Source organism: Microtus pennsylvanicus, chromosome X, assembly GCF_037038515.1.
Source record: "Microtus pennsylvanicus isolate mMicPen1 chromosome X, mMicPen1.hap1, whole genome shotgun sequence".
NCBI classification, from domain to species: Eukaryota; Metazoa; Chordata; class Mammalia; order Rodentia; family Cricetidae; genus Microtus; species Microtus pennsylvanicus.
Genome location: NC_134601.1, coordinates 93,070,082 through 93,082,060, shown reverse-complemented (window position 1 = coordinate 93,082,060; position 11,979 = coordinate 93,070,082). Strand labels below are relative to the sequence as shown.

The following is an 11,979-nucleotide window of genomic DNA, read 5'->3' as shown; positions in this document are numbered from 1 at the left end:
TTACTCAGTCACGCCTTGCTTGGTCTTGGCTGAACACAGATTCTGATATGGTGGATCACATGCCTTTGGTGTTTCTTTCCGACACTGTGGGTTGGAATTCTTTGGGCATCTTTGTTGGTGATTGAGGTTACAGTGATTATGACGTCGAGGTGGCTGTTGACCTTGGGTCTCCTCTCCTTGATTTTCCTCATAGAGCTCATTGCTGTGCTCTCTGGGCTGTCTTTGGCAAGGAGAGCCCCTGCGGAACTGTGGTCTGTAATTGCGATACTTATCCAGTCTCACAGGTACACCTCGCCCTTTTGTACCTTGTTGGCCAGCACCCTCCATCACTTGTCTTTGCTGGTCTTGTTGAGCTTGGCCTTCATGAGTGCATTCTGATTGCTCCTTCCTTCCCCCACTCTTCCTATTCCAGTAATATTGCTGGGAATTACGTGGAAGACCCCTACGACCTCGATAGCATCTATACTGGTTATGCTCTGATGCATATTTACCACCTCGAATTTCTATTCCACCGGGGCCTGTAACATTTAACGCCATTGCACCCTTTTCTCCTTCAACAATATCAAACTCCACAGACTCTCCGTCTCTTACCTTGCGAAGGTACTTCTTGGGGTTATTTATCTTTATGGCAGACTGGTGGACGAATATGTCTTCTTTGGTGTCATTTACCTTGATGAAGCCGTAACCCTTCTTGACATTGAACCATTTAACTATGCCCAAAACCTTCCTTGCGATTTGCTTCTTCTCCCTGATGGCCGGCACTGCTGGTGTGAGACAGCCTGGGATGTCACTGCCTGCGCTGCTGCTCATAGAGCCAGGCTTGGTATCTCCAGCCCTGAGGATGGCATCAGCAGCATCAGCTGGCTGCTGGGTCTTTGCCTCACTGGTAGTGGCTACTGTAGCGGTGACTCCAGTCTGCAGGGACTGCTGTGTCTTCTCCACTGGTGGATTGGTGACTAGATCAGCAGCCTCAGTGGTGCTCTCGGGGCTCTCTGGGGCCAGCTGTCCACTCTCGGTGTCCATCAACCTCTAGAAAACAATCGTAAAACCAACTTTGTGATGAGGATTGAGGCCCTTAAGGAGAGAAGAAAGACATTCTTAAATAAACCTAGGAAAAGACAACTACAAAATTAGAGGTTAACAGCACCTCACTGAACCTTCTCCAAAACTGATCACAAACTTGGTCACAAAGAAAGTCTCAACAAATAAAGGAAATCTCAAGGTATCCTTGTCACCTAACAGACCATCATGGATTAAAGTTGAGTTACAACAACAACAGAAACATCAGAAAACCTACAAACTCAGAGAAACTCAGCAGCTCTCTACTTAATCACCACCCAGTCAATGAAGAAGTAAGAGAGAAATGAAAGACTTCCTAGAATTCAATGTAAATGAATGTACAACTTACCCAAATTCATGGGACACAGTGAACGTGGTGCTGAGAGGAAAGTTCACAGCACTAAGTGCCTGCATAAAGAAATGAGAGAATTCTCATACCAGTGACTTCATAGTACACATGAAAATTCCAGAACAGAAAGAAGTAGACACACCCAAGAGGAGTAGACAGCAGGAAATATTCAAAGTGAGGGCTGAAAAAAACAGAATAGAAACAAAGAAGGCAATGTAAAGAATCAATTAAACAGAAGTTGGTTCTTTGAGAAAATCAACAAGAAAGACAAACCCTTATCTGTACTAACTAAAAGACAGAGATTATCCACATTAACAAAATCCAAAATCAAAACGGAGTCTTAATGACAGAAACTGAGGAAATCCAAAGAATCATTAGGTCGTTATTTAAAAATTTTACTATACAAAATTCGAAAATCTGAAAGAAATAGACATTTTCTCTATGTAAACGATGTACCAACTTTCCATCAACATCAGCTAAGTAATGTAAATAGACCTATAACCCTCAAGGAATAGAAGCAGCATTTAAACATCTACCAACCCAAAAGTGCCCAGGGCCAGATTGTTTCAGCACAAAATTCTATCAGATTTTTAAAGGAAAGCTAAAACCAATACCCTTCAAATGAGTGGTTCAGCCTTAGACCCATGCCAGGAGAGTGAGTCCACTCCTGACTTTTCCTACAGCACCAGGACCCAGAAAATGGAAGGTGACCTTGGATGGACCCAAACACAGCTGGAGGAAAGAAATGTCAGTGTGATGATAGCTAGGGATTTTCTGCCCAGCTCACAGATTGGTGCCTAGCTCAGTAGTCATCAGAGAGGCTCATCCAGCAGCTGTGGAAACAGAAGCAGAGATTCTCAGTCAAACGTTAGACTGAGGTCAGGGAATCCTGCTGAAGAGAGGGTAGAAGGACTGTAGAGACAGAGGGGTCAAGGACATCCCAAGAAAACCCACAGGATCAAGTAACCTGAGCTCATAGGGTTCCCAGAGACCAAACTGACAGTCAGGGAGCCTGCATGGGACTGACTTAGGCACTCTGCATATATGTGGCAGTTGTGTAGCTTGGTCCTCTTGTGGGACTCCTTACAGTAGCAGCAGGGACTGTCTCTGACTCTTTTGATGGCTTTTCTGACCCTGTTCCTCCTACTGATTTGCTTTGCCCATTCTTAAATCAAGGTGCGGTGCTTAGTTTTACTGTAACTTGATATGCCATATTTGTTGATATCCATGGGAGGCCTGAACTTTTCTGAATAGAAATGGGAAGAGTGGACAGGACCTGGGCAGAAGAGAGGTGGGGAATGTGTTGGGAGAAGAGAGGGATATGAAGTTATCATCTGGATGTAATGTAAATATTTCTAAAATGTGATAAATAAATAAAATAAATGAAGAAATAAAATAAATTTAAAATGCTGTGGCCATAAAACATTTATGGAAACCTGGAGGGTAGTGTATCATAGGCAGCCACCAGAGAAAGCACAATTTTTCGCTTAGAGGAAGCATATAGACTGTGTTTGGTTTGATTTTTGTAGTGTAGGAATCGCCAGGTTTTCAAAAAAAAAATGCAGGTAGTTCTTAGAAAGAAAGATGGAAGTACCTCTCCCACTTACCTGTATCCCTCACAGGACTTTGGAGACCCTGACACATGAGGCAGCCTGGCCTATGCCCTAGCTATGAGTCCTCTGCTAATGTCACGTAGATGATTAGGGTGGGCGATACAAAACAGCAAGGGGTTGTTTCTGGATCCTTGGTGTGCAAGTTCAGGAAGGAGACATGACACACTCAGGTCATGTGTGTAAATAAGCCATGACAGATTTTTTTCCGGTCCCTGACTCATGGCCAACTTGTGAATTCATTGCCCCACAGATGGGCCTACTTCATTTAACAAATGCAGGGTGGGGGCATAAGGGTCACAAAATCCTGATTCTGTATCTGTTTGGCTCTGTCTAGGGAGAATGGCTGATTGAATATCCTGTAGTGACTGAGACCCTGGAACTGGGCTAAAGACTTGCTCCTGATTGAATTTCAGATTTCATATATCCAAATTGCCACAGCCCGAGTGACCCACTGCCCGAGTCACAGCTGTACCAGGCAGCACTGGGAAGCAGCATTTAAAGGATAAATCCCTTCCTATGGTGCAGTCTGTCATTATGTTCCTGTCATCTAAAGAATGGGGAACAACATTAATTCAAACTGAGAGAACAGGCAGAGGGATGGCATCAGCCTCTTCATTTCTTCAACCTCTCCCTGTCATTGTAACTTGAAAGCAAAACAAAACCAGGAGTATCCAAGGGTCAGTCGTGCAGAAATATTAAAAAGAGAGAACGAAGAAGACCCAAAAAGAAAAAAAAATTTGTAACAGAAATGAAGGATCCCAAGCAGGTAAATAATTCTCTTTCTCCTTCAGTAATAAATAGGCTTGGAGATACAATGGAGAAAGAGAGGCTTGAAGAGGCAGCAGAGCCTCCATCCAGCATCCACCCCAAGTAAGATGGCTCTGGGCCTCCAGCTGTTGCAGATGCTCCCTGCTACATCTTTTCTAGCCCTGGCTTTCTATCCCTTGGGTCCTATGTGGGGTGTCCTTCCCACGTTTTCCATGGGCTCCTGAAAAATCACAGGAACTTTCCTAGTCTAGCTGTCCAAATGGCCAGGTGCATTTGTTACCTGGCTACTGTTTGAGGTAAATGTCTGGGAAAACTGTTTTCAAACCTGCAACTCTAGCATGTGCAGCAATGTATCAAAATGAAAACAAAACAAAGCTGAAAAACTAAAAGCAAACAGGAAACCAGAGTTCATCTTCCTCTTCCTTAGTTTGACAGAAATGGATGAGGTAATCTCCTGAGGGATCAGTGGCACTGGGAAGTTTTGTGGGTGCCACCATTATGGTTCATTGCATGTGCTTACATTAATCTTGGCGGCAGTGGAGTACCTGACATTAGCTATGTTCATGGTGTCACTAACCTATATGGTGCCCTTGCATGTGGTTGTCTCCATTGTGATGTTGTGGTCAACGAAAACCCAGCCAAATAGCACAGTGGACTCCATTTTGATGATCTCTCCATCACGATGGTGAGACTACATGGCTATTGTGATCTTAGTGAGCTCTGCTCAATGATAAATGAGCCATTTCCCCATAAGGACACATGGTCCTGTGGGAGTCACACCTCTGACAGAATAAATGTGGACAGTCATTCCCTTTCCTTAGCATGGATAGAGGAGGGGATGTTACTAGGTACTAGGTAGCCTAGCCATTTGGATCAAAATAAGACAGTCAAGAAACTTCAAAGACAGTTTCACCTATATTGACAGTTTGTCAGTCACTCTCTTCTGTGTCCTTCAGAATGTCTAGAAGACTCTTTCGTGAAGCAGGAACCCCAAAGGACTGTCTCACCTTCTCTTGGGAAGTTCAGCAGTCATTTCTCTGTGGGTCCTGCACGTCCAGTACAGCATAACATCAAGAAGTCCAGGCGATAGCATTTTCTTGTCCAAATGGACAGCCTCTTCAATTGAAAGCAAATCCATAATGGTTTCTTCAATGACCATCAACCTCTCTGAAGCAATTGGTGCTGCCAGAAGCAGACGTCTCACTGATGAGAAAAGTCTAAGTTTTAAAACGTTTTCAAAGCCATATGCTGTAGCTCTTTGAAGTTTTGAAGATTGTGTATGTAACTGAAATATAATCTCTGCATATCCAAAAAATCTAACATGCCTACAAGTTTGACGATTATAAATGACTATCTATTAATCTGCGACTTTTAATTATACATTACATTTTTAAATGAGCTGCACAAACAAAATACCTTAAAGAAGTGAAGAAATACATATATAGAGTATCAAATTTGACCTTATATTTGTATCAATATACTTAAATCCATACCAATGCAAATTATTGATCTCTGTATCATAATTCCCTTATTTTTGTATTTTATAAATGTACTGTGACCATTAACCGTTCATAAGCAACACAAACATTTACAAAAGTCATTTGGGATTATAAGAAATGTCCTACTTGTTCATTATACAACCAAACACTGCTACCTGCAGGACACAGAAGAAAGTGACTGACAAACTGCCAATACAGGCGAAACAGTCTTTCAAATTTCCTGCTTCATGGAAAAGTTGCCAGATACTATGGACCTGTAGGCTGAAGATGGATTTTTCCAATGGTACAGAATAACTGTGTGTATATTTCCATGCTGGCCTCGAACTCATGACTTTCCTGCCTCTGCCTTCTTCGGCAAATCCTACTGACATGCGCCACCACAGCTGGCTTGTTATCTACTTTATTCTTGTGCTAAGAGAATTGTGGTGATATTTAGTGTGTAATCTAATGAATAAGGCTTTCCTGAAGATCAGAGTATGGAGGTAGTCACAGTAGTTAGCCATAGATACCAGGCAGTGGTGGCACACACCTCTAATCCCAGCACTTGGGAGGCAGAGGGAGAGAGATCTCTATGAGTTCAAGGCCACCCTGGGCTAGAGAAGATGGATCCAGTCTAAAAGAGAAACAGAGCCAAACAGTGGTGGCTCACACCTTTAATGCAAGCACTTGGGAGGTGGATACAGGAATGACATGACTCGGCAGAGAGAGGAGCTCAGGATTCAGCAGAGGCACAATGCACTCTGCATGTTCTTACAGTGTTTTGTTTTGCTTTTCTTTCATTTCTTTCAAGACAGCGTTTCTCTCTTTAACAGCCCTGGCTGTCCTGGAAGTCACTCTGTAGACTAGGCTGCTTTCAAACTCATAGAGATCCACCTACCCTCTGTCTCCCTAGTGCTGGGATTAAAGGTGTGCAACACCACTGCCTGACCTCTATGGCTAACTAGCTCTGTACTCTGATCTTCAGGCAAGCTTTAATTGTTAAAGCATCAACAAAATATCACCACACACCATTGGCAAAAAGTCAACCACAACCGTACTTGCTTGTTTTGAAAATGCTGGTCATTCCCTGCTCCATCACACATCAAATAAGAGCCGGTGTGGGGAGGAGGTGGCAGTTTGCCTGGTGACCTGGCTGATATGGTCAGTAGCTTGTTCCTCAGGCTGCAGTGACTCCCAAGGTGGGCTCAGTTTAACTCAGTCATCTAGACACCGTGCTCGTCTTAATAAACAGGACTTTGTTGTCAATCCAATTTTGTGCTCGTTTCTGCCCCTGACAAAGGCACGATAGAACTCTTGATGCAGGGAGTAATTGGGTCTGTCCGGGTAAGGACTTGTGTTGTGGCAAGAGCACTGTCTGCTGTGAGGATGTTTCTCCAGCAGTGAGTCCTTCTGACTGAGTCTGGGAGCTACTTGAACTGACTTTCCCCATGTAGGCTTTACCTGTCCTTATGGCCCCGATGCTTCAGGAAGCATATTTCAGAGTGACAGAATGCTTTTGGAGAGCCACGGTAGCAAACCTGCTTTGCTCATCTAGTACCTGTTGCTCAGATCCAAGCAGAACAGTGAGCAGTTTGCCTGTATACAGGTGTTTTGTTATAGATGTCTCGATAACAGCAAACACCGAGAGGACTGGGTTGTGCTGGAATCCAGTCATTACTACTAACCATTGTAGCTGCTTTGTCTCTGTGGGTGTAAGGGAGCCTTGTCTTTTGTTGAATTAGGAAGAGGTCTCTCGCCCGAGTTCCAAATGAACGCACTGCCTACCAACATATTTAACAGACTCATACTCTCTATGGCTTGAATGCCGTGTGAATGAACAATTTGTTTGATACTGATGTCCTTCTCTAGAAGTCATAAAATGGTGACATTTGTGTGGTAGAGTAACAGAGCAGAGACAAGACGCACAGATGCCTACAGAGTTCTATCCTCAACTTCACATGGAGATGAGCTGTGACACCATGTCTCTTCTTGGGGAAGCTTTTATTGCCTAGTACTCTCCAGGGACAGGAAAGGGTCACGTCCCAGAGTTTTCCAAATGCTCATCTCATCCAGAGTTTCAGGGGTTTTTGACAGTCTATGTTGGCTTTGGATTCAGAGGCAGTCCATGCCCTGTTCTGGAGGCTTGTTCTACCCCCTCCCTTCTCTGCTCAGGTGCACACATCTCTCAAAGACGGATGGCCGCTTGACTGAGGACCCATGTGGACAGCTTATCCCCCTCACTGGGGATCTCAGTGCCTCTGTTCCCAAAAGTCTGCTCTAATGATACCTGTTCACATGGATTTGGATGCTATTCCTCTGCCATGCCAATGAGGAACAGAGGGAAAATGAAAAAAAAAAACCTGTGAAGCAGCACAGCAATGGATGTCCATCTGACTCAGGGCCATGCAAAACATGGATTCCTGGCATCTGTGGTCACCCAGCGTTGTTTTGTCAGCAGACTTTTTTTTTTTTTGGCCAATTAACTAGGTTAATCTCTTGTTCCTCCTCACTACTGGAGAACCAAGATTTGAGAACTGAGCTAACAAAATGACATGACCACCAGATGGCAGCATCACAGAATGAATTGTGTTTGGCTTTATTTTCCTAGGTTGCTAGAGAGGTTCCAGTGGCAGTGGCAGGAGTCCCCACCAGAAGGGTAAGGGATCAGAGTGATTCTAGCAGAGCAAAGGAAATGGGGGAGGCCTGCTCTGTCCATCCTTGAGGAAAGTTTTCTCCTCCAGGGCGCTGAACATCTGTTGGGAGGTGAGTATGGGGAGGTCAGCTGCACACGGGTGTTTGTGTATGTATGTGCGTGTGTTGGGCACGCACACACACATGGGTGTCCTTTCTCACACAGCAGTGTCCTCCAGTAGGGTAGAGCTCAGCTCCATCCTCCAGATGCCAGTTCTCATTTAGGAAACAAATTTCTGTCTCCTGTCTAGTTTTATGGGCTCCATCCCAGATTGGTACATCTACAATACAATCCTAACATTAGATTCATAAAACATCTTGGGGTAGACTTTAGTGGGTTCATGGGGAAAGGCAATGTGAGGGAGTATCTCAAAGTAGCCTCAGGGAATCCCAGAACCCGACTGGATTGCCTAAAGTCCTCTCTGCCAGGGTAATCAATAAAAGCTGAGAATGGCTTCCAGACCAGCCAAGCAGCAAAGAAACTCAGAGTCCAGACCAATGGCCGGAGGAACAGGAACTAGCTGAATTGCCTGGAAGAGATTAGACCAATGAGTCAGTTTGAAGTGCCATTCTCCAGACCGATGAGCTGCCTGCAGGCTGTGCAGTGTGCTCCAGGTTCCCAGCTTTGTGACTGTCACTGAAGCTGAGGTAGGCCTTGGTGATGCAACTGTCTTTGAGTCATTTCTGCTGCTGTAAGTAACCTCTTACCCACATTCCTGTAAGTAAGCACAAGAACACTCATTGGTTCACCAGGCTGGACGTTGTTGGAAGCTGTAATTTGCTCTGTCATGGGCTTCTTAAGGACGGGAGAACAGACATGAATGTTGGGCCTTCCCAGCCAAAGTTTTGTTACACACAACGGGCATGGGATAGTTTGGGGGATGATTAGAAGGCCCGAGGACCAGGAAGACTTCTAGAAGATTGTGTCCTCTCTGTGTGAGAAGAGTGGCAGCCATGTAATGTTAACAATATGATTGCCTAAACGTGGCCTGTACATTGCTAACTCCAGTCAACATCCACCATGACTGAGGGAACTCTCATAAGGCTCACCCCTAGAAGAAGAGTCAAGGGCAATTCATAGTGGAGAGAAGGAGAATCAGTCTTCCCAGAGACAAGATTTAACCCCAAACAAACAAAAATACATGAGCATAACAACATAGACTCTGTAGGATGGCTATCTCTAAGTCTGTCTGTTTCTCTGTCTCTGTCTCTCTCTCTCTGTCTCTGTCTCTCTGTAATTACAAAAGAAGTTACGAACTTGTGAGGGAGTGAAGAGTGGAAGAGAGGGGAGTTGTTGGAGGAGGAAAATGTGGACACAATATACATTTCAAAGAAATTCTCGAAGTAGTAACACAATAAATGTTTGTAAAAAGAAAGAAACTTTGGGCAAATTTAATACTAGAAAACTAGTAGATGCTTGGGCTAAGCCAAGCTGTTCAGTCTGTCACACTAGGCTTTTGATAAAGTTGTTTGTCAGTTTCTGCTTTCTTTATTGTTGTTTTTTTTCAAAATATACCTAAGAAACAGTAGAAAATACGTTCATCTACACTGGATATCAAATAAGACAGAAAGAAAGACTAGATAACATTACTGCATTCATAGACTTCATAAACTTAAAAGAGCGATGAATGTCAGTGGTGAGCTAATAATTTCTTTGGTCAACAGAGCCTAATGGAAAGGCAAATGTAACAGTGAAGTCATGTTAAAGGTGATTACCTCATAGTCCTTGAGCAGTGATGAGCTCCATTCAAACTAGCAAGTCCTGTCAGTCTGTTTTGTGCCATTACCAACTCATGGCTCTACTTCCTTTCCCCTTCTCCCTTTCCATTGCCAACTAGACCCTGGCATACTTTGCTGTCAAACACACACATCATGATAGATAGATAGATAGATAGATAGATAGATAGATAGATAGACACATAGATACACATAGATAGATACAGAGATAGAGGGGAGAGCTGGAGCAGGGAGAGAATGAGAGATTGTAAATGATCAAAATTACAGGATTCTTCTTTTCCTGAGTATTGTTCTATCTCTTGTCCTCGAAATCACAAAGTTTATTTCCTCACGGCTGAACAGACTTCCATTGTATAATGGTGTCCCCTTTACATCATCCGCTCATCTGTAGATGGATAAGAGCGTGGAGTCAATGGCCTGGCTACTGTAAACGATACTGCTGGAGATACACATACACTTGCATGTCTGTAGTACACGGATCCTTTTGGTACATTCCAGGGAGAGTTACAGCTGGATTTTATGGTAGTGCTATTATTAGTGGAATTTGATAGTAATGCTCAGAGAGGCTGGACTAATTTAAATTTTCACTGGCAGCCCATAAGCGTTCTTTCCCCAGGATCTTTGCCCGCATTGCTGTTGTTTTCTTAATGATTATTCCATTCTGACCAGGGTGAGATGGAACTGCAGTGTGGTTTTGAGCCATGTATCCCTGATGACTAAACATGTTCAATGTTTTCATGAACTTATTGGCCATTTGTACTTAACTTCTGGAGAAGTGTTTGCTCATTTCATTTGTGCATTTATTGATTGCCTTATTGGGTTTTGGTGTTGAAGTCATTCAGTTCTTTACTATCTGTGAACACTAAACTCCTCTCAGATGCATAGTGACAAAATTTTTCCCTTCTTATAGGCTGTCGCTTCACCCTGTTAAGCGAAGTGCTTTCCTGTACAGGAGCTGTATCATTTCATGGGGTCCCATTTGTCCACACTTGCTACCATTTCCTGAAATGTTGTGGTCTTTTTTTGGAAGTTTTGTCTTTGCCTAAACCTTGAAACGATTCCTTTGGCGGGTCCAGAGTTTGGGTAGTACTTTAAGGTCTGTGATTAAGGTCTCTAAACCCACACCCTGCTAGGTTCCATCTTCAGTGTGCTGGCTGTTCACATTTTCCACACACATATTTCAGTGTTCAAAATTCTGAGGGACTGCATGCTTCCATTGAGCTTTGCAACTGGATATTCTCATCCTAGCAGGATCAAGCTGCTTTTCAAAACCTATTAAACTCCTGTATCATCAGAGTGGAAGGGCTGGTCCTGCCCCACATGGGCTGCAACACTATGGGATCAGGCCCTACACCTCTCCATGGCATCAGAGTAGTGCTATCCAGTGGGTGGGGACATTTGTGAGCCTTATGAGAAGGGGCGTAAACGACCAACAATTAAAATTAACCAGACTAGCTTTAATATAAAATATTCAGCTTTAATAAGGGGAATAAGGGGTGCTTACAAAGCTAGGGTTCCAATGGAGCGCAGGAAAACAAAGAGGAAGCGTGAAGCACACCCACAAGATTTATAAGTAAATCTTGGCCTTAGGGGAACACACCCCACATACAAGGTGATTGGCTGAGCTTCCTCTTCACTTATAAGAGGATATGGGATTGGGAGAGCTGGCCCTGCCCCCTCATCTGACAAGGGTAAGCAAGGGTGAGAAAAAGATGCCCTTCTCTGTAGTGTGAATTCAAATTGGTCTTAATAATAAAAACCTGGTGTCAGATATTGGGGTAAATGCTGGAAAGTCAGAGAGACAAAGAGCATTTTACAGCCTCTTCTTACCTTGCCAACCCTTCAGCCTGAAAAGGGGTGAGCTTCTGTTTGCTCCTGCCTTATATTACTGTCTCCTCCTTTATTTTATTTATTTATTTATTTATTTATTTATTTATTTATTTATTTATTTAGGATTTCTGCCTCCCCTTCTCATCCACCTCCCATTCCCCCCCATTCCCCCCCCGCGTCCACCGATGAAGTCACCCTCCCTCATCTGCTCGAAGAGCAATCAGGGTTCCCTGACCTGTGGGAAGCCCAAGGACTGCCCACCTCTATCCAGGTCTCCAAAGGTGAGCATTCAAACTGCCTAGGCTCCCCCAAAGCAGGTACGTGCAGTAGGATCAAAAACCCACTGCGATTGTTCCTGAGTTCTCAGTATTCCTCATTGTCCTCTATGTTCAGCTAGTCCGGATTTATCCCATGCTTTTTCAGACCCAGGCCAGCTGGCCTTGGTGAGTTCCCG

At 43.9% G+C, this 11,979-nt stretch overlaps 1 pseudogene; it reads right to left on the bottom strand.

The window, feature by feature from the left end:
* LOC142840417 (Y-box-binding protein 1 pseudogene) lies at nucleotides 1-1,023 on the bottom strand (annotated as a pseudogene).
* Nucleotides 1,024-11,979: the final 10,956 nt, after the last annotated feature.